Raw genomic sequence first — 21,072 nt, 5'->3', positions numbered from 1 at the left:
GTAGAGAGGAAGCCGCAAAAAAAAAAAAAAAAAAAAATTTTTTTTTTTAGTTGACAAATAAATAATTGTGAAAGATACTCAAATTCAATTGATTATAGAGTATTATCATAAAATTGACATTTTCTCAAGTGCAGTTGGTCAGGTTCCTATATATTCACTATATTCACTTAGTTAGGAAAACATTTATAAACACCGAACATCTGATTCAATAATATTATTGTATGCAAATGTAATTGTAGGGCAATATGGAGTCTTAAACTTTATTTCTGCTAATAATAAAGATGGTTGTATCTCTCTCTCTCTCTCTCTCTCTCTCTCTCTCTGTGTGTGTGTGTGTGTGTGTGTGTGTGTGTGTGTGTGTGTGTGTGTGTGTGTGTGTGTGTGTGTGTGTGTGTGTGTGTGTGTGTGTGTGTGTGTGTGTGTGTGTGTGTTGTCCCGCTACAGGTTAGACTGTTTGACTTTAGCTACTCAATTCAGCACATGTATACACTGGAGGTTGTGGGAGTGCGATTTTTTTAGATTTCAATTAGAATTTTAATTAAAAATTAAATTCAATTAAGGCGCTTCTCCGCAGAACCTTCCAAAAAATGAAGATAGAAAATTTATTTTATTAGTAAATTAATTTTAACGTAAATCGCCTCCTTTATATTTCACAAAAATATTATTCATTAATTTAATAACTGCTTTTACACAAGCACGTTGTTTTCAATATTAAATACTTTTTTTTGTTACCATTGCTATGAATAAGTGTAAATTTTTAAAAAATACTACAGATGAATGATTCTTAAAATATTATGCTCCGATGTTTTAGATTAAATATTCGTATCTTTTTTTTTTATTTCTGGTTAAGTAACTAGACAACTAGACAAAATAAATTTTTATGGAAATTCTTATAATAGCAGAATTAGCCATATAAATTTGGAAATTAAGGCAATCATTTTTGGTAAGCAACAGACAAAGAAAAAAAGAACTCTTTATTTTGTTGGCAACGATACAAAACCGATATGCGAATCATTCTGTTTAGGATCTTCCAAAAGGTATACTTAATCCATTATTGTTATTACTGCTTAGCCAATGACGGTGATGATGCCACAATTATCTATAATTTCTTGTACAAAGTAGAGGCGAGTCATTAAAGAAGAAGAATCGATTTTTTTTTTAACTTTTCCGGTGTTGATTCTATCCTTTGGAACTTAATTATTTTCTGGCACAAGGAGTTTGTCTAGTGTGGGACAGAGTTAACATTCTTGCGAAAAATCGTTTCTTTTTAATTATTTCTTCCCGAATCTTTCTTCTCCTAATTTAATTCCATAAAGGTTTCGTTTTTCTTTTATTGAAATAGTTAAAATAATTTATTTTATTACTTAAAAACAGTTACGTATGAAAGGTTCTTTTTAACAGAATATGACCTTTTCTAATTATTTTTTCCATACTTGCTGTTGAATGTCTGTGATATTACAAAAACTTCATTATATTAGTTACATTATTATTAAAGCAAACAGTATGCATTTTCCGATAATTTATGAAATTAAATCTTAGGTAAATTACTTTTTTTCATGCTAGTAAATTAATCATTCGTTTCTTCTGCCTTTAGTCCTTGCTTCTCAATAATAAAAAGAGATCATTTAAGCAATTACATCATGCGCTTCTGTAGCCTACGGCAATGTTGTTCTTCAGCTTTCTTGCACCAAATGTGTTATTTTATGTAAGGAAATTGATGCCAATACGAGTGTTAGAATGAAGTGGAACACTGATAATCATATTGACGTGAAGAAAATTGATAACGTATTTTGGATCTCTTTCCCATAATTGATTCGATCCAAAATTTAATGCAAATCTTCAATTGTGATGTCAAATCCACAAACCAAATTTCATCTATCTGATTCGTTATGTTTTTAATACTTTCATATACATCTAAACAACAAAGACCAACAAATAATCGATTCTTCGACGGATTTGATTCAAAATTTTTATGTATATTTTGACTTCTCATTATAACATAATATGCCAAATTTTATTAATCTAATTTGTCGTTTTTCTGAGTTATTGTGTTTACATTTTGACGATAAACAAACAAACTAAAAGACAAGCAGTGGTGTTTGTGTGTGTGTCGTATCGTAAACAAATGATTATTCAAAAAGAAGAAGCAGATTTATAATATGTATTTCTAATGAACAACAATAGATATAGACACGATACATCCATGGGTTAGAGGGAGAGTCAAAGTTCTAATCTAGGCATTTAACACAAGTTCCATCTGTTATGCGACAGACATCAAATCGGAAGTCCACCCCACCACCACACACATTCGTCAGGTAATTGATTGGTTCCTGGTTACTGAAACGATTGCAATAACAGTGGCTTTTGTGAACATGCTATTTCTTTGGTTGCGAAATTTTAAACTCTCCACTTATTCTACCTGACTGAATGAGATTCGTCAGTTAGATTTGAAAGCAGTTCGAATACGCTCAACATTTTCATCAGGCATTCGAGGACAAACGGCGCTTCCTTTTTAAATATACAATCATCTACAAGAAATTTCTTGTACCTGCTGTAAAGCCATTTATGATGGGATGGTTCTTCATCTAACTTACAATGCACTGAACGCACAATGGATTCACTTTTCGCTACAATACACAAAACGATTTTTCCTGAGGCATCGATATTTTCTCGTAAATAAACAACGACGTCGCCTTTACCGAGGTTATTCGAATACAAAAAAAAATCGTTTGAATAACCTGCTTATATATCATTAAAATATTTAATCTAAAGTTTCATAAAGCACATAGCAAATATACTATATTTATTGCTTTGGAAACTTATTTATCCTCATTTTTTTATGATTTTGGTACAAAGAATAGAAGTAGAATGCATTGCAATCTTTAAAAAACATTCGACTTCCAGATTTGGATGAATCTATACAATTCAAATCACTGAGTCCGAAGAAAAAACATTTTTAGAATGGGGTCTGGCCTCTCATTTATTTGTGAATGTTCTATGAATTAGTCTGATGAAAGTTGACATGCCGTTTGTAAACTTGCAGATATCTATGAAATTTTTGACAAAATTCGAAGAAATCTGTCTATCTGACCATTCGTTTATATACAATACGATAACATGGAATCAAGAAATTGGGCATTTAAAGTTTTGTATTAAACCTGTCAATCGGTTTGCCCGTTATTGTATGTGAATTCGCTAACAAAAAAACGCAACATTCTAGATGGGTGAAATTTAGCATATGATATTTAAACCAAAATGGTACATCTAAGTCAATTTATTTCGTTAGTAGTGAAAGGTCTGAAATTCATTATTTATTTCTTATGTAACGAAGCCAAACACAGTATATCCCTATTACATTAATATATGAAGAAATTGATGGGGAAAAGTATTCCATTTTGTTTCCTTTATCATATTTCCGTCTAATCAAAGAATGATCTTATTCCATTTTTAACGTGTCTAAATTATTTGAAAATTTTTCAGCATAAGTTGTATAATCGATGTAAATTAGGGTAAAAGAAAACAGTGACATATTAAAAATAATTTTATATTAAAATTAAAAATGTTTAAACATTTAGTGTTCAGCGAGAATTTTTCATAAAAAATGTTTTTTTTTCTCAAGTATATGGCTTGTAAAGAGTCTTATTAAACAATTTCGAAGTTATTATTTTTTCCAAAAATAGCAGTAATGCAAATACATTCATCACATGTTAATTAGTTAATTATTTTAATCATTTCTTTGGCCGTGGGAAGTATGCCTCCCACCAAATTTATCAATCTTTGTATGAAATGATGTAGGTTGGCATAAGTTCTTTTTATTATCTTTATTATATGGCATAAGTTCTTTGTACTTATGCCAACCTACATAATTTCTGACAAATTTTTTTAGTAAGTCAGAAACTTAGATGCTTTAGTTCTTTATCTCACACAAAATGATGTGTCTTGATTTGTTACTTAATTATTAATTAACCAAATTAATTAATTAATCAAATTAAATTTATCTAATAAGCTAAATGAATCCGGTTTCTTATTCTAATTTAAAGCCTAAAAATATTTTAACATAATATGACTAGAAAAAAATGGCCCTTTTAAAGGGTTGAAGCAATTAATAAATGATTAATATTGTCAGAATGGTAATTTAATTAATCAAATTTAAATATTTATAAAAATAAAAATGTAGAAATAGTAGTGATGCAAACTCAAATTACTGTGCAACATCAAGTTAAGTATTGAATAAAACGAACCAAAAGCAGAATTAATCCTAATTGAAATGAATATTCTAATTATTTGCCAATTATTTTAATAATTTCTACTTATTATTTCTTATTCTCTTTAATTATTAATTATTAAAATATTAAAATAGTTAACTTAAAGAAGTCTTAATAGAAATATTTTAATTGTAACGTTATTTCATTGATAATTAAACATAATTAAATATCGAAAAATAAAATTTCTAGTTATAGAAAGTGATATCTTAAATTTTATAATATTAAAGTAACAACATTTTGGCGAATCATTTCTTCAGAATCCTAACCACCACTGCTGCAGCTGAATAATGCCCTACGGTCTTGATCTTAAAATGCGTAGCATTTTTTTTTTCCTTTTCTTTTCCAATTGAGATTTTGTGTTAAAAAATTGTAAAATTACTCAATAATTATATTTATATTTTCACTTTTCAATTATATTATTCGTTTTGAAATGAAATTTTTTTTATTTATTTAGCCTTTGACAATCAGCAAATTTGGCGGAAATATTGGCTGCATGTATTTCCAATATTTTTATGCATATATTTCATGATTTTTCCAAGAAAGTATTTCGAAGAATCAAATTGTAACAACCGCCAAAGTAATGTTATTTAATAGCTTTTTATCTATACCATTCATTGAGCCATTTTATTTATCTATACCATTCATTTTATTCATACCATTATATGAGCCATTTTATTAGACTCAAATCTGATGATATCATTGTGTTATTATAAACTTAAATGTCAATTCATTTATCCTCTAATTTTCATGATACTATTAACTTCATTTTCTTATTCCACATGCAAAACAGAATTTTAACAGAAACAGAATTTTTTTCATCTTTTAATAATTAAAGGAACCGAGATGGACTGATGATAAAATCTTTGCTTTGTGGCCAGAGGTTTCTAAGTTCGAGATTCGATTCCACGACAGAATCGTCGTGTAAGCAGGTCTGACGCACGGTAAATCTATAGGGATCAAACATTCACTCTGTGGTGTAGAGCAAAAGTTTAGAGAAGAAATACCAGTTCAGGTGTCGTTCTCGTCGTCTGTCTGCGATTTCAAATGACGAGATCCATCCCAAATAGCCTTGACGTTGTTTCTAAATAGGAATTTAATATAACTAAACTTTAGTAAACGCAGAAAATTGCTTAATTAAATATTTCGTGGAACAATGAAAAAGTCTGAATTTCAGTTCAACAGTAAAATCTGTTGTTGAAATTCATGCAATAAAATATTTTTAAAAAATTGCCGCTTTTCTGGAAATATTTATAAGACAATTTGTTAAGTTTGAAAGCTGTGAAAAAATAATTTTTGTGCGATAGTATTTCCAGAAGTTATCACGGAAAAAAGGGCAAAATTCGGTTTAGTGTTTAATTAAATTAAAATTCTTATTAGATGTTTTTAAAAACCACTTCGAGGGGTGCATTTCCACTTTCCAAAAGAACATGGTATATTTGTGCCAATTTTGGTACACATAAACACACACAGAGAGACAAACAAACGGATACGCGCACATGCGCGCGCACACGCACGCAGACACACACACACACACACACTTGTATTGTAGAGATGTGAGAAGCCATCGTAGACATCGATTATGTCAACTCTACTATAGGTTTCATGTATTTAATGTAGTGTAGGTAAGACTGAACTATAATTTTCAAATCTAAAATTAATGCAAAAAAAAACTAATTTCCCTTATTGTTCTAAAAATAAAGTTGCATCAATTCAGCATTTTTATCATATCATAAAATAATTAATTAGTTTGCTTCTTTAGCAGATAGAAAACAGAAAGTTTAGCATGTGGAAATAAAACGCATTAATTGATTTGCTAGTTAATGTTTTGCCTTAATTGTATCGCACGAGTTTCATATTACTCTCTATACGATACCAAAAAGCTCTGAATATCACATTCTATTTAAATTACCAGAATCAATAAGAATTGAAAAAACCTTACAACAGGGCTCATCAACGAGATATTTCCCGATAAATTTAACTTTCGATAGAATTTTAAATATGATAGAATACTTTATATAGATTAATTTATTAGAATATTATAAGTAAAAGTTTATAATAGTAAACATCAATAAGATGTTCCCCGAAAAATTAAACGTTCGATAGAAGTTTATAAATTTACTTTAATTGTTAAGAAAATCAACATTTCGAGCAAAAAAAGCGGTTACGGTAGGGACAAACAATAAGTACGGAGACCTTATTATCATCGTTGCCCGGTGCCTCTAAGTCTCTAGTTACGCCCCGGCATTCCATTAAGAATCCTTCAAAAATTATGCATTTAACCCATTACGTTATTTGGACAGAAACAAGGGGGCTATGGTCCTATTATCTCTTGCCCCCCCCCCCCGAGTCTCTAGTTACGGCACTCTATTCCCTTAAAATCAAGAATAAAAAAATGTATGCAATTAAACCATTATTATTATTTGCATAGACAATGGATTATCATGGGACAGCAATTATCTGTATTTCCTTCTAAAAAAGTAAATAAAGGAGCGTCATGAAATGATGTAAATCGAATTCTTTTACGAAAAGTAAATAATTCTTTGAAAATCCATCACTTCTTGCAGGAAAGAATGCTCGTCTGTGTGCGAACCGTCTGTCTGAGCCACGATTCAATCAATATTCTTGCGAAAAATCGTTTGTTGTTGGCCTCTTTTGGCTATCCTTTCATCACTCAATTTGATTCTATGGAAGTTCCAATTTGCTTTGTTTAGAATAGTTAAAATAATTTATTTCATTTGTTAAAAGGAGTTTTTTATATTATTTTTTAATGAAATGGATGTTTTGGATAACTACTCTCGAATTTGTAATTTGTTAACATTATTGTTAACTGTATTGATTAACCTTATAAATTCTATTTTGCTGTAGCTTGGTTGGAGAATATACAGATAGACAGAAAGTCTTTTTCTGACTGCAAACATTATTATAAAAACTATTATAACTTTTGGCGTGTAATTGTTTCGACAACTACAAAAATGTATTGTAAAGATGTTTATAGAGATTTAATAAAGCCACTTCGTCAATGAATTTTAATGCAAATGTCTTTAGTAGCTCTAAAAATGTTAAAATGGCATTCCAATAATCACCAAGTATTAATCAACATAAGCATGTATGATCCTAGCTGTAAAATACTCGATGAAAAAAAAAATCTTCAAAGCTCTAGCAAGGCAGACGTTTGAACCTAGAATTACTACATTTGACACATAATTACTTCCCGATAGTAATTGATAGTAATTACTTCTTATAAGAAAAAGAATTTCTCAATATTTAAATTAAATTTTTAATTAAATGTTAATGTTTTTCTCGATAATTTTAGAGCAAATTATTGATCGATTATACAGAGTATCATCATATATGAAATGATAAAGCACATGAATATAAAAATCATTTTGTTAAAAACAGAAATAATATTTGTTATATAAGAAATACGTTTACATAAAATAATAATTATACTACGCAAAATACTATTTTTATCGTCTGAAATTTTATTTTTAAAATACCATCTTTTCACCAAACGATTTTTAAACCTATTGGAAAAAATACTTAGCCAAAAACATTTTGAAATCAATTTTTTTTCATAGGTTTTAATATTTTTTTACAAATGGTGCATAATTTAATAAAACACTGTAAGTAATAACTAGAAAAAAAATAGTAAAATGATTAAAATATCTATAATGTTTTCATTATGTGTGTGTGTGTGTGTGTGTGTGTGTGTGTGTGTGTGTGTGTGTGTGTGTGTGTGTGTGTGTGTGTGTGTGTGTGTGTGTGTGTGTTCCTCTTTGTTTTTGCTATTTGAAAAAGAAAAAGGTTTATTTTTATTTTTTTGGTTTCAAGATTGCCAATAGCAATACCATTACGATGCTTATATCAGAAGTTGCAACAATATGTACAATGAATAAATAATATTTTTATTCAAGTACAGATAACAATATTAAAGATTGTTATATGAAAACATTATTTAAATTAATAATTATTTAGTAAATTACCAGAAAACCTTAAACCTTTCCTTATGTTTCTTTACAGTATGTGGGAGAAAATTCGAAGTAAATCTTTTCAGTAGCTTTGATTTTCATAGCATTAAAACTATTTATGATTTTCAACTTTAATTATATAAATTAAAAATCATTTAAAATTTCTAAAATTTGATTCTATATTAGCACATTCTTTCAACCAATCGAAAAGTCCAAAATTGACACCATTTGTGGACAGCGATATAAATTACAATGCATAAATTATTCCCTTACAAGTCCTCGATAAGATGTATTAAATCCAATATTATTATTATGTAGCCACAATAATTACGTAGCTACAATTATGTGCAATTCCACAAAAAAAAAAAAAAAAAAAAAAAAAAAAAACGGTCATTAGAAGAAATGAATTCAAGTTTTATTTCTTCTAATGTGTATTTTATTTTTTGAAATTTAATTACTTCTTATGTGCGGTGGAAGCGATTCGATATTCTTACGAAAAATCGTTTGTTCCTAATTATTCCTTTCCGTATCTTTTCCTTTCCTAATTCAATTCCATAAAAGTTCCGCTTCCTTTTGATTAGAATAGTTAACGTAATTCATTTCATTGGTTAGATACAATTATGTGTTAAGTTTTTTTTAATTAAAATGTGTGTTTTTTTCCGCATTCCTTATTACTAGAATTATTAACTTTGCAATTATTTGCATTTGTTAGAACGTTAAGGCAATTTTTCGAAGTAGAATTGTTGTGAAATAAAATTTTTCCTCTACTGCAAATTAATCAAATGATTGCTGATTAGATAATTTGTGGTTTAATGTAATAGATGAATTAATTAATAACTTTAATTAGAATATACCTTGTATAGTTGGAGTAATGTTGTTTTGATGATAAGTTCTCGATTTTATTGCCTAAAGGTTTCAGGTAAAAAAAAAAAAAAAACCTTATTCAAATTGTGATTCGTTTGAATCAGATAAACTATTTGACACAGACCTTTATGTGAGCGTGGTTCACGTTAATGTCGAAGCTAAAGTATATTATTGGTTGTGGGGCCGTGGATGTTCGGAGAAAATGTACCGGTTCAAATGTTGTATTCGTCATTTGACCATGACTGAAAATTATGAGGCCCGTTCCAAAATATCATTTGTTGCAATCATAAAATGGAGCGTTAATTTAATTTAATAAAGTAAGCATTGTAGTGCTGACAGATCTTTTGTTTTCCCTCAAAAAGTGCTGAACGCAGGAACATAAAAATGGTATCAAAATTTTTAGATTATGAAATAAAAATCTCTTGAATTCTGAACTAATGCATTCATTTCATCACGACGTTACACATTTGAAATGCGTCAAATCAATTTTGTTTTGAAGTTCGTTATGTTTCTTTTAGGAGAAACAGCCTCATGTCACACCATATGTAGTTAGCTGCCAGATAGGTTCTACATATTTAAAATAATTGTTAAAGGGAAAAAAATCCCCTTCCCCAACCCCATTCATTAGTCTGATATAGCAATTTTTAATTTATATGGAAGCTTAAATCGTATATATACCATCAATGATCGTCTTCCGTCCTTGCCATTTTTGAAATACGAAAAACGTTGTATATTTTCTATTGGGAAAAAAGCCATGATAATACTCCAACTAAACAACTATATTAATACCAATAATTTTTATTTCATTCTAGTCATGTTTGGCGATCAGCCTCAGATCCAATCAGATATTGGTTTGTATGATTTCAATTAAATCTCTTATACATAAATTAGTAATATAATATTCATTACTATTTCCACATAAAATATTGAAAAACGTTAAAGTCGAGTAGTTTTAATGGATTTGACATTGTTCTTTTTATTATCTGAATGAGCATTACAAATTGAATCGAATCTCATGACGTCATAAAACCACTAAAAATTTAAGCGTCTGAGTAATATATTTCAAACCACACATTATCTTTTGAGATAATATAATTTTTCTTTTTGATCTTTTTTGCAAACCTCGTACTTAATCTTCGCCAGTTTTCAATTATTGAAGAAAATTAAACGACTGTATTTTACATGAGTAAATGAAAGCCGTTTGAATTCCATTTTGACAATAAAATCAATTTTTGAAAATTATGCCAAAAAAATTTAATGCAATCAAAATGTATGAAAACTTTGCTTGACAATTTAATTGGTATTTTTAAAAAGGCAATTTTTCCATTTTAAGCTGATATAAAAACTAGTTCTGTGTAAGAGTTATTGCGAAAAGGTTCTTTGTTGTTCAGTTTTTAATTGGTTAGTATTTCTTTAAAGAATCCTTTTGAGTTGCACATTCTCATCCTCCAAATCATATCTGTGCAGAATTCGGTAGATATATCAAAAAGTTTGACTACATTCAGGAATGCATTTTATACTTCTTTATTAATAGATATATTAGGTATAATTACTTTTATTCATCTGTAGAGCAAGAAAGCTGCATCACATGATGTAAGACGAATCTATTTTTGATGCTAAGTAACGTCACGTTATCATATTTGTAAAAGCTCTATTATTTCTCTCCGATTCGCGCTTTTCCCTCTATCAAAAAATACATTCGTCTTCGTGAAGTCAAAAGTCATCTACCTTCTCATGTTGCACTCACTGTCTCCAGACTTTGTTTTATATTACTTGAAAATATATTAGGAAATGTTTGTCTTAAACTAAATGATACTATCGTATATTTCCTGAAATTGCTGAAGGTTTTGGTGGCCTGATGGTAAAACCTCGGAATGCTTAGGTTCGAATCTCGATTCCTCTGAAAACTCACTCTGTAAGGAAGCAAAGTGTATCCAAATCCGCCAGTATCAAATGTCTCATGCTGGTGCAGGATGGAAACTTGAAGATAGGTATGCCTGCTCTGCTGCTTTCCTTGTCATCTGACTATGGGTCAAAATTATGAAATTCATCCCAAAATACTTTGCTTCAAAATGGATGCAAATGTAACTAAATTAAACTTAAATATGCAATTTTCTTTTTCTTATAACGAATTGGTAGAAGATATGTAATAGGAATTTTTCTGGAGTCAAAAATTTATTTTTTTGTCTGACAAACATGCATATTTAGCAGTTGCTTGTGAGTCCTTTTTGTCCATCATATTTCATAGACAACCATTTTTTGCCCTTATACACTTAAAATAAAAAAATAATAATCAATTATATGCCAACTTTTTTGAAGTATCTTTTATCTTACAATAGATTGATAAAATTTATTAAACAATTTCATTTTAGTATTTTGTCTCTCTATATTTAATTCTATAACATACATTTTTATTGTTCTATAAGCTTAATTTATACAATTTAATTGAGCATAACATTGAAGTTGATAAATTTTTAAAAAAATCTTTATTCTAATTAAAATTTCCTTACAGTTAATGAACTTATTCTTTTCAAAAAAGGAAAATATTCTTTTATTTACCATTTTAACTTCAAGGTGTTTTTTTCTGTTTTCTTTTTTAGTTTAAAAAACGTCAAAACTTGAATTTATACTTATTGTCAGAGACAAACAGACTGTGAAGACATTTTCTTTAAAAATTCTTGCATTCCGGGCGATTTTCTTCTTTTGTTCACGGCTCCATTTTTTCTCCACTTGACATAACTATTTACCACAGAAAAGAAAAAAAAAGAAAACATTCAACAGTTCTTTTTGCGAATCAAAACATATTTACAACTTCACTTTTCTGTTGCTTTTTAAAATCTATTTACGCTGTTTTGCTAACAAAAAAAGAGACTATTAAAGTTGAACAAGTAAAAAGAAAAAGATATGGAAACATTATATTTTGGAAAAAATCATATAAAAATAACTTTTTGAGCTGCATTTAAAATGCACTTTTGGCAATAGCGCAAATATAAAACTTGAAATAAATACGAATTTTGTATGTTTGTGTCGGTTTCTCAAGAAGAATCGCTAACGAGGTCATGGCATAGAGCGAAGTTTTTGTTTTCTTGGATCTAGAGAAACTAGCTCCATTTTGATAAAAAAAGGAATACTGTAGCCTTGTTTGGAATTTTTCTTAACAATTGGAGATGGATTCCAACTACCATTCTATTTTGCAATGTTAAAGCAAAAAAATAAAAAATGACAATTTATTTCTTTCAGAAAAGTATATATATCACTAACAAATAAAAAATGCGGAAATAATAACGAAATAGAACAGAAAGTTTTAGAAATATAAGTAGTTTCATTATGACAAATGATTTATTTGGTGTTTTATTTATGGTGGAAATAGCTGTCATCTAAAATTATTGCATCTAATTCATTTCAGATTTATGTGTATACTTTTTATTTTGCTACATAGCTATAAGCATTTAAATTTTATTTTACTTGGAATGTCTTTTTTTATGTTGTTGGTTTTTAAAATAATTTATTAGCGGCCGACATTTCCAACAGCAGATATGTGCCTGTAGAATTCCATTATTTCCATTTTCACAAATCGGAAAAAAAAAAGTTAAAAGGGTTTTAGGATTGAGTAAAAAGTAAATCTCAAAGATTTAATTCAAAATAAGTTCATGATAAACACTTTTCTCTCAATTTCTCTTTAGCTCTCGTAAATCTACTAGTATATCATAAAGAAAATATTTTTACGCAAAAATTTCAAATCTGTACTGCATTTTAAACTAATTTCGTCAACTCGAAAAAATGTTTTTCCTAAAAAAAAATCGTTGATTTCTTTTCTGAACTTCTATATATTTAAAATCCTTAGGAAAACCTAAAAACCAGTGCTTCAGCTCCAATTACTATAGACATTTCCCTAATTTCTATTTCTTACTATTTGATATAGTGTCCTTTTTCATGTATAATGTTTAAACTCAGAAACTATTTTCTTAAATATTATAATATACAAAATCCTCTTATTTTCTGCTTTAAATTGAAATATCAATCAAATCAGACGATTTTTAAAAACTACCGATATCTAATTTTCTCCATAAATTATTAATATATTTTGTATTAGTATGGCAATTTTATTACAAATGCTAAAGTATGAAAACGGTTGTCTTGGTATGATCGATCAAATTTAGTTTCAAGCATGATTAAATTGCTAATTTAAGGCCAATAAATCTATTGTCAAAAGTCGCATTAAAATAAAAGAGAAATTTTTTAAAAAATGTGGTAGATTGTTTCAAAATGTAAAAACAAGCATATATACGTTAATTTTAAATCGTTTTTCTTTAATAAATTGGATAATTTAGTTTCATATCTCAACACATTTTTTTTTTATTTAACATCATACTACTGATTTATTTTAAGTAAAATACACAGATTTTGATTTCTTTACACATATTATTTTTATTTTTATCAGGTTCCTAGTATTTTACACTTCATAAAATTTTCGTTTTTACGAATTTAATTTTTTTTTCAATCAGTCTTTTTTAATCGAGTTACTCACAACCCCCTTCAGCCTAGTAATTCTAGGCAGCTGCCTAATCTGCCTATATGAAAATCCACCACTGCTTTACATATCATTCTGAATTCGTAGAATGAAAGAAATTACGCAGTATTTGAAACACCATGAAAGTTTTAAAAGAGTAATTATTTTCAGTTCAAATTTTGCATTGTTTTATACATTTTCGAATTTTCCTGTTACCTACAGAAATAAACTGTATCATATCCTTTGAAATTCGTTTGTAAAAAGGAAAAAAAAATATTTAAATTCATGTGCTATTGTACAAAATGGATGCGCTCACATTTCACTGAGTAATTTAATGTTTCTTTATATATGTCTGACATCAATTTTATCCATAATTATTCCAAGATTTATTGTATATCATTTTCCAATCACTCAATGAAATTGTTTACGTAATCACTTATATATAAATATACATGTGTTGTTAGGCTTGACAAGCTTTCTATATGATTTAGAATAATACCTCTCTTATTCTGTAAACATATTTCTTTCTTTCAGATTTTTAAAAATCTTTTATGTCCTCAGAATTACAAAAATTTCTTATTCTATTCGGTTTCATGTCAAAACAATTCTACTTAAGATCCCGTATTGTTGTCATTCTAGAAAAATAACTAAAGCTGAAACTACAAATGGAAACAGTGGAAGCAATATCTAACATTCCAAAAGCGAATGCTTAATACGATATGAAACAGCATCAATTGAATAAGATTTCTAATACTCAGAACCGAAGCGCTGCACAGAAGTTCAGCGACCTCTGTCTGTCTGCAAGACTGCACAAATAGAAGAAAAGCTTTCATTGTGTGCATCAAAGTTTCATAACGTTGGACTTAAGTTCATTTCATTTGCGAAGCTGATCCGTCTTTGGAGTTATTTTAGAGATAGATGGATATATATTTATAAGATATGCTTTTATTTGGAAAGATAGCCTTTTGTTAGATAGAAAGGAGTCGTAGCGAAATAAAAAGCACTTGAGTGGGTCTGGAATTGATTGCTTCTGTAAGACACATTGAGATAAAATCTTGATGATATGGGGCAACGTTCGACTTATGACTTTTGATCATAAAAGATTCTGGAACACATAGAGGCTTAAATATTTTTCGAAATAGTTAGCTTGTATCTTATTTGGAATATACAATTGTTTTGGTTGGAATGTCGTACTATTTATTCAAATCACTTGTGTATTGAATGTTAAAAAGTGACTACTGCTGATAAAAATGTTTCTCAATTCTAAAGAGATTTTGCCTTGCATCGTGTATGGTAATGTATTGGAAAGATATTTTGTCGTGCACCGTGTAAGACAATGTTTGGGAAAATAAGTAATGTTTCATTGTTTCTCTCTTTATATGATGGAAACTTTTATTCCGTAAGTGAAAGATTCGCTTATCTAGATGCTCTGTTATTCTGTTAATAATATTTTAGGTCTGATTGTCACAGATAAACTAACGGAAGTTATAGAAAATCTCATGCACATTGGCAGAATGCTTAAAAAATTGTAATTTGCCTCAGATTTTAGATGTAAATATATAGTAACATAAAAATAAACGATGAAGGTCTGGAATTCCATGAACTAAAAAACTTCATGAACACTAAACACTCAAATAAAAAGTAATCACTAAAAATGTATCAAAATAAATAGTGATTCACTAATAGAAAAAAAATGGAATACCAAACAAAAAACAAACGTTAAAAAAATGCTATACCAAGCAAAATGTTAAAAGAAAATATTTGATATAAATATAAAATAATAAAAATTTCAGTCCTTGTTCGGGCATGGTTGTTCTCTTCCTTGTGTTCTCTCTTTGAGGTGCGTGAATGACCCCCCCCCCTGTAAAAAGGGGTTGTGCAAGCGAGTGTGTGTATGCTATCTTCATTTGACCTAGAAGTAAGACTTCTGCCCTCGGGTGCTCAGGGGTCTTTACCCTCAGAAGTTACTGCGCAAAAATTTGGCTTAAAACAGTCACACGACAAAAAAAAATTTCAAATTTCAGCTCATTAATCTTTGCTATAATTCAGAATAAAAAATGTAAATAGAGTGTGAGGGTCACATCTCAGAATTAATTTTTATTCATGCTTAGTTTTATTCGCTTATATTATTCTATTTAAACGTAAAAGCTTACCTCAGTTGTTAGACGCCAAACCGAGGTTAGGATTTGCGTAATCACGAATGACTCAGTTAAAAGGGTCGGATATATTTTTAAATTCCTTACAGCATTAGAGACGACGCTAGACAATTATATTATATACGATTTCAAAATTTATTTTATTTAATGAATGCAATTCAGTACATCGTATCCGCATGTCTCCTGTTCTCTTGCTTACACTTCTTATGATGTTTTTCATTGGTAATATACTCACTAGAGTGTATAACTTAATGTCAGATTTTTATGGTAAATTCATTTTGGCATGACGTGTGAATATGCGTCATAAATAGATTCTTATTTGACATTTTAATTTCCTTTAATACATTTGTTGCATAGAATACAAACGTTTGCAAAGAAAATGTCGCTCATCTAAAGCAGTTTGGTAATAATTAACAATATTGAAATGAAATGTAGTTGGTATTATTGTTGTTGTTGTTTGTAATTGCTATTCATTATGCTTGTTTATTTCACAGTAGCCATCTTTGTATGCACAAATGCACGTTCTTGAGGTTATTCCTTAAACCACTTTTTTTTCCACATGCAATGGCCTCTTTGTCATCTATGATTTATTTCTAACGAAATAAGTCCTTCAAACAGTAAAAATTTGATGACGTTAGATCCGGACGGTTTAGTGCTTGTGGCACCAATATTCATTCTAGTGGGCCAATTTTCTGAAAAATTATATGAATAATAAAAGTCCCTCTTGCATCACCGTTATGCAGTTTGATATCCGTTGCATATAAATTTGGCATACCAAAGTAATATATGCAAGCCTAAAACGTACGATATCGTTCTCGGTTAGTGGTTGTTCCATAATGAAAATCTTCCCAATGTGGCCTAAAATAATGAAGCATAGATCTTGTATGCTTTCTGTAGGAATAAGAATCTGTCTGTAGAAATTCTTTCACTGCTCTTTGGCGACATAAGTGTAATCTTGATCATCCATGACCTCTTACCAACAACAAACAACAGGAAAATCGCCAGATTACTCTGTCCTCTACTTGTTTATATACTAAGACCTTCCAGCATTTTCATTTCCTCCTCTCTTTCATCCTCTGTATTTCCTGAACATGTAACGGAGATGCGGTAGGGTAGGGAAGGAAATGGAAAAACATTCGAAAGTCACGGCACTATGTTAGTGTGAGTATCCCCCCATTCCCCTGACTTCCGCTTGTAGTGAGTGCATCAGGATGGCGTGTTTTGTGCTTCGTAATGTAATGAGGAAAACTGAGTGCGCATTTTGGAAATTTTCTTTTCCTCTGATTTGATACCAAATTTAATACACACCTACAATTTTGACCACCGGATAGCCTGCCAAATTTTATTTAAGTCTTTACGTTTTGATTTAGTGTATTTATATACATGCGAATATAAGAAACAATAAATTCCTACCAACACCCCTTTGAAAGGTTTGATCCAAAATTTAATACACATTTAAAATTGTGATTATAAATCTGTATACTAAATTTCATCCAATACTTCTTTGTTTTTTTCAGTTATCGCCAATGCCGATTCGTCATCTTAGAAAATAACAGTACTGCAAAAAAAAGTTAAAAAATTTTCATTTAAAAAAATACTACTTTACCAATAAATAACCTAAAATTTTAAATTTCAGAAGAGGACAAAACAAAAAAAATTGTTGCTAAGAATATCTATGTATATTTATGAAGTATTTTTCAGAATTTTTTTCTTTTTTAAAAATTTTTTCATGGAAATGACGTCAAATATTCACACCGTCAACATTCCATGCATCATCTTTGTCATAAAGTAAACAAAATAATGCATTTTTTTCCATAATATCCATACGACCAAACATGTTTAGAATATATTTGGCTGTGAAATTTTCTCTGGTGCTGGTTTTCCCTGTTTGTAAACTTTTGAACAATATTTGAACCGCACCTGTATCCACGTAGATGACCTGTATTTTTTAATTAATTTCTCCAATTCTTTTTTCAATTAGTGAAAGAAGCGAAAATACAATTTTCCAAGATTCATAACGTGTATTATTTTTTTACATATCTTAATAACAAATTACCCCTCGTTATAAAATAATTTCATTGAAAAAATTTTAGAACATTATTTACTTACTTTTTTTTCAAAGAGTAGTTTTTAACAATAGAAATGGGCCACGGTGGCCTGGTGGTAAGGTCTCGGTTTGTGAGCCGTAGGGTTTCAGGTTCGAGACCCGATTCCACCGAAGAGCCGTTGTGTAAGGGGGTCTGTTGCACGTTAAATCCGTCATGCCAAACGTCCTCCCCCTGGTGTGGTGTGAAGAGGGGGGGGTGCCAGCTTTGGTGTCGTCCTCGTCATCTGACCGCGGTTCAAAATAACGAGGTCCGTCCCAAAATACCATCTGCTTGGCGCAGCATAGCCAAACATGGCTCTTGCGCCAAAAAAAAAAAACGAACAACCAACCAACCCAAAATAGCCCTAGTGTTGCTTTACAACGGGACGTTAATATAACTAAACTAAAAACTAAACTAAAACTAACAATAGAAAATGAATACCCAACTAGCTAAATATATTTCTGTAAAAGCAACAATAAGCGAAAGTGAAATTCGCAAATCAGCCAATGAAAGAAAAGAAAAAAAAACACTAAGAGAATGAAGACAAATTTAGGACGGGAGTGTAAAAAAATGGGTGATCAGTTGTCCATCCACACTTCGAGACAGATCTGGTCAAATTGCAGCACTGATGCATCTGAATACAAAGGAAGAAAATGTGTTGCTTTTAATTTTGAAATCAATCAATCAACAGTGTTCGCAGTGGGCCTTCACGAGTTTCCGGATGATCAGATCCGACCAGCGTCTAGCTGGCATGTTAATTCATTTGCTGTATTCTCTCCACGTTTTTAGATAGTTTAAGATTGAATTAATTGAGAATTATTTTCGTAATGGTGATCTAAAATGTATTGATAGGTAGATAAATTGCAACTACTTAACTTGATGTGTTTTTTTTTTATTATTTTCTTGTCTACATCGTATAAAGTAAATATAATAATCGTCAAAAAATTCTAACTCAAGATTTTGTACAATTGCCCGTTTTAGAATTCGAAAAACACATTTTTAGAAAATGTCCGTCTGTCTGTGACAAAAATTACTTAAAACCTCTTTGAATTAGACGGCTCAAATATGGTATAAGGTTTTTACATAAATTTTTCAGATTTCTTTCAAATTTTGAGTAAAATCTGTTGTGAGGAAGTCCGCGGAATTTCCATCGGAAAGTGAGAGAATTACGTTCTTCGAAACATTTTAGAAACCATAAAAGAAAAAGAAAGGAATTAAAATTGCAGGTTTAATTTTTAGAATAAAGTTCCATTTCTTGTTCCTTTTATCTAATTTTCCTCGAGGGATATTTCCCTCGAAATAGAAAGCAATATAAAGTTGTTGTTTCTGCAGACGATATTTTTTTTTTTCAAATTTGATATCTGAATCAGTTTGACTGCGACTGTGTTCGATATTATCTTAACTTGGATTGGATTGTAAAATAAGAATGAAGGATAAATTCCTGCTATTAAATAACATTTTTCCTAAAATATTTTTCAGAGAATTTCAAAGGATTAAGCAAATATAAAATTCGGAGTAAATTGATTTAAAACAAATGTTATATATTTCTGCTTGAGTTATTTTAAAACAGTTGCATCGAATATAAGTATTGTGAACTTTTTTACATTTAAAATTCAAAGTATAAAAAAATCTAGAATATTAACAAGTTTATTCCATTTTAATGGAAATGGAATACTTTTATTCTTCGCTAAAAACGCCAACTTGCATTAAATTTTTAGAATCATGCCTTTCGAAATGTAGCTGTTTTCGCAAAAAACATTTAAGGAAAATTGTACATCTTTCTAAAATTTAAAATTGCATTAAAAGATATGCAAAAGAGTCACTGTAAATGAATGAATATTTTATGAAATATATTCTTAATGTTTAATCCTGTCATTCTAAATCAATTTCTATGTCTTTTCGTTCTAAATCGATTATACTCTACAACTTTTAATAGACTTTTTTCGTGATAGATATAAATGTTAACGCTATATTTTGTCTGTAGGTATCATTATGGCACGAATAATTATTTTTTCATATCTTAACCTCAGTTTCATGACTATAGTCTTCTTTTAGAACTTCTAATAAATGAGAACTTTATACAATTTTATAAAATGCCCTTCCAATATTAGAGAGATAATTCTGGGACTTTCATGATTTCTTGAATGAACTGTTTGTGCTATAGTTTTTCGGACAGATATTAACCGAAAATTATTAGAGGAAACAATGAAAATTTTTTTAAATAAGCATACCTATTCATTGTTTGACCTTTTGTAAAAGACATTTAATATAAAAGCTGAAAAGTTTAAATTATATTGTCTACATATTGCAGCTATACACTTAAAATTTGTGTTCCCGTCCATTAATACTCCTCTTAAAAATCGTTTGTTGAAATAATCCTTTATTTAAGGATTTCAACTTTGGCAATGGGTATAATATTTATGGAGTTCTTTATTGATTAAGCAAATATTGCAGTCCTAATCTGAGTTAAATTGAATATAAATAGAAATGCTAAAGTTCACATGACAAAGAAGAATTTTTTATTTATTTAATTACTGTTAAGGAGTACTATTTTCAGCTTAGTGTAGATAGCATCTAACTAATTACTATCGTGTAGAGAGAAATAATTGTAATATGTTCAAAGAATTCGAACTCGTGATTTTGACGGGTCTTCATGTTTCAGATTCCCTGAATTCGAAAAACACATTTTTGGTTCTATATATCTCCCTGTACATTTGCCTTTCTTTTTATCTATGACAAAGATAATTCGAAAATGAGCTATACAGATAAAATTTCGTATATGAGCTCTGCTCTAAAATTAGAAATTTTTATCAACTTTTGAGCTTTGAGGAATTTTGTCTATCTGGCTATCGGAATATAAATTAACACGAAAACTATGAAACGAAGAGAGATAGAGCGATAACATTTGGCACACATATTTAATATCTAAACTAAACACCTATAAATTTGGAACCAAATCCGTTAAGGAGTTGACTTTCTATAGGTATGTGCTTTCACAAGCATGTAATGCGTTAATTCAAAAAGACAACGGCTTAAATATAAGAAATTTATTGTGTGATTTTGTGACTACAATTGTAGTACTGTGTGAAATATTGGTTTTTAATTCATTAGACGCAACACGTTTAAAACACAAATTGAATTTTCAGGTACATATTGCTTATGATAGGAAAAAATTCTCAAAAATATCACCAAGTATTATAAGATAGACCCAATAAAAATGCT

The 21,072-nt window shown here is 29.4% G+C and overlaps 1 protein-coding gene across 3 annotated transcripts in view; it reads left to right on the top strand.

Annotated features, from left to right (window-relative positions):
* Positions 1–21,072, top strand: part of LOC129975678 (neurexin-1-like) — a 373,471-nt gene that overhangs the window by 239,997 nt on the left and 112,402 nt on the right. The window lies entirely within an intron of this gene.

Source organism: Argiope bruennichi, chromosome 7 (genome assembly GCF_947563725.1).
Source record: "Argiope bruennichi chromosome 7, qqArgBrue1.1, whole genome shotgun sequence".
NCBI classification, from domain to species: Eukaryota; Metazoa; Arthropoda; class Arachnida; order Araneae; family Araneidae; genus Argiope; species Argiope bruennichi.
This window is presented reverse-complemented; position numbering and strand designations above follow the sequence as displayed.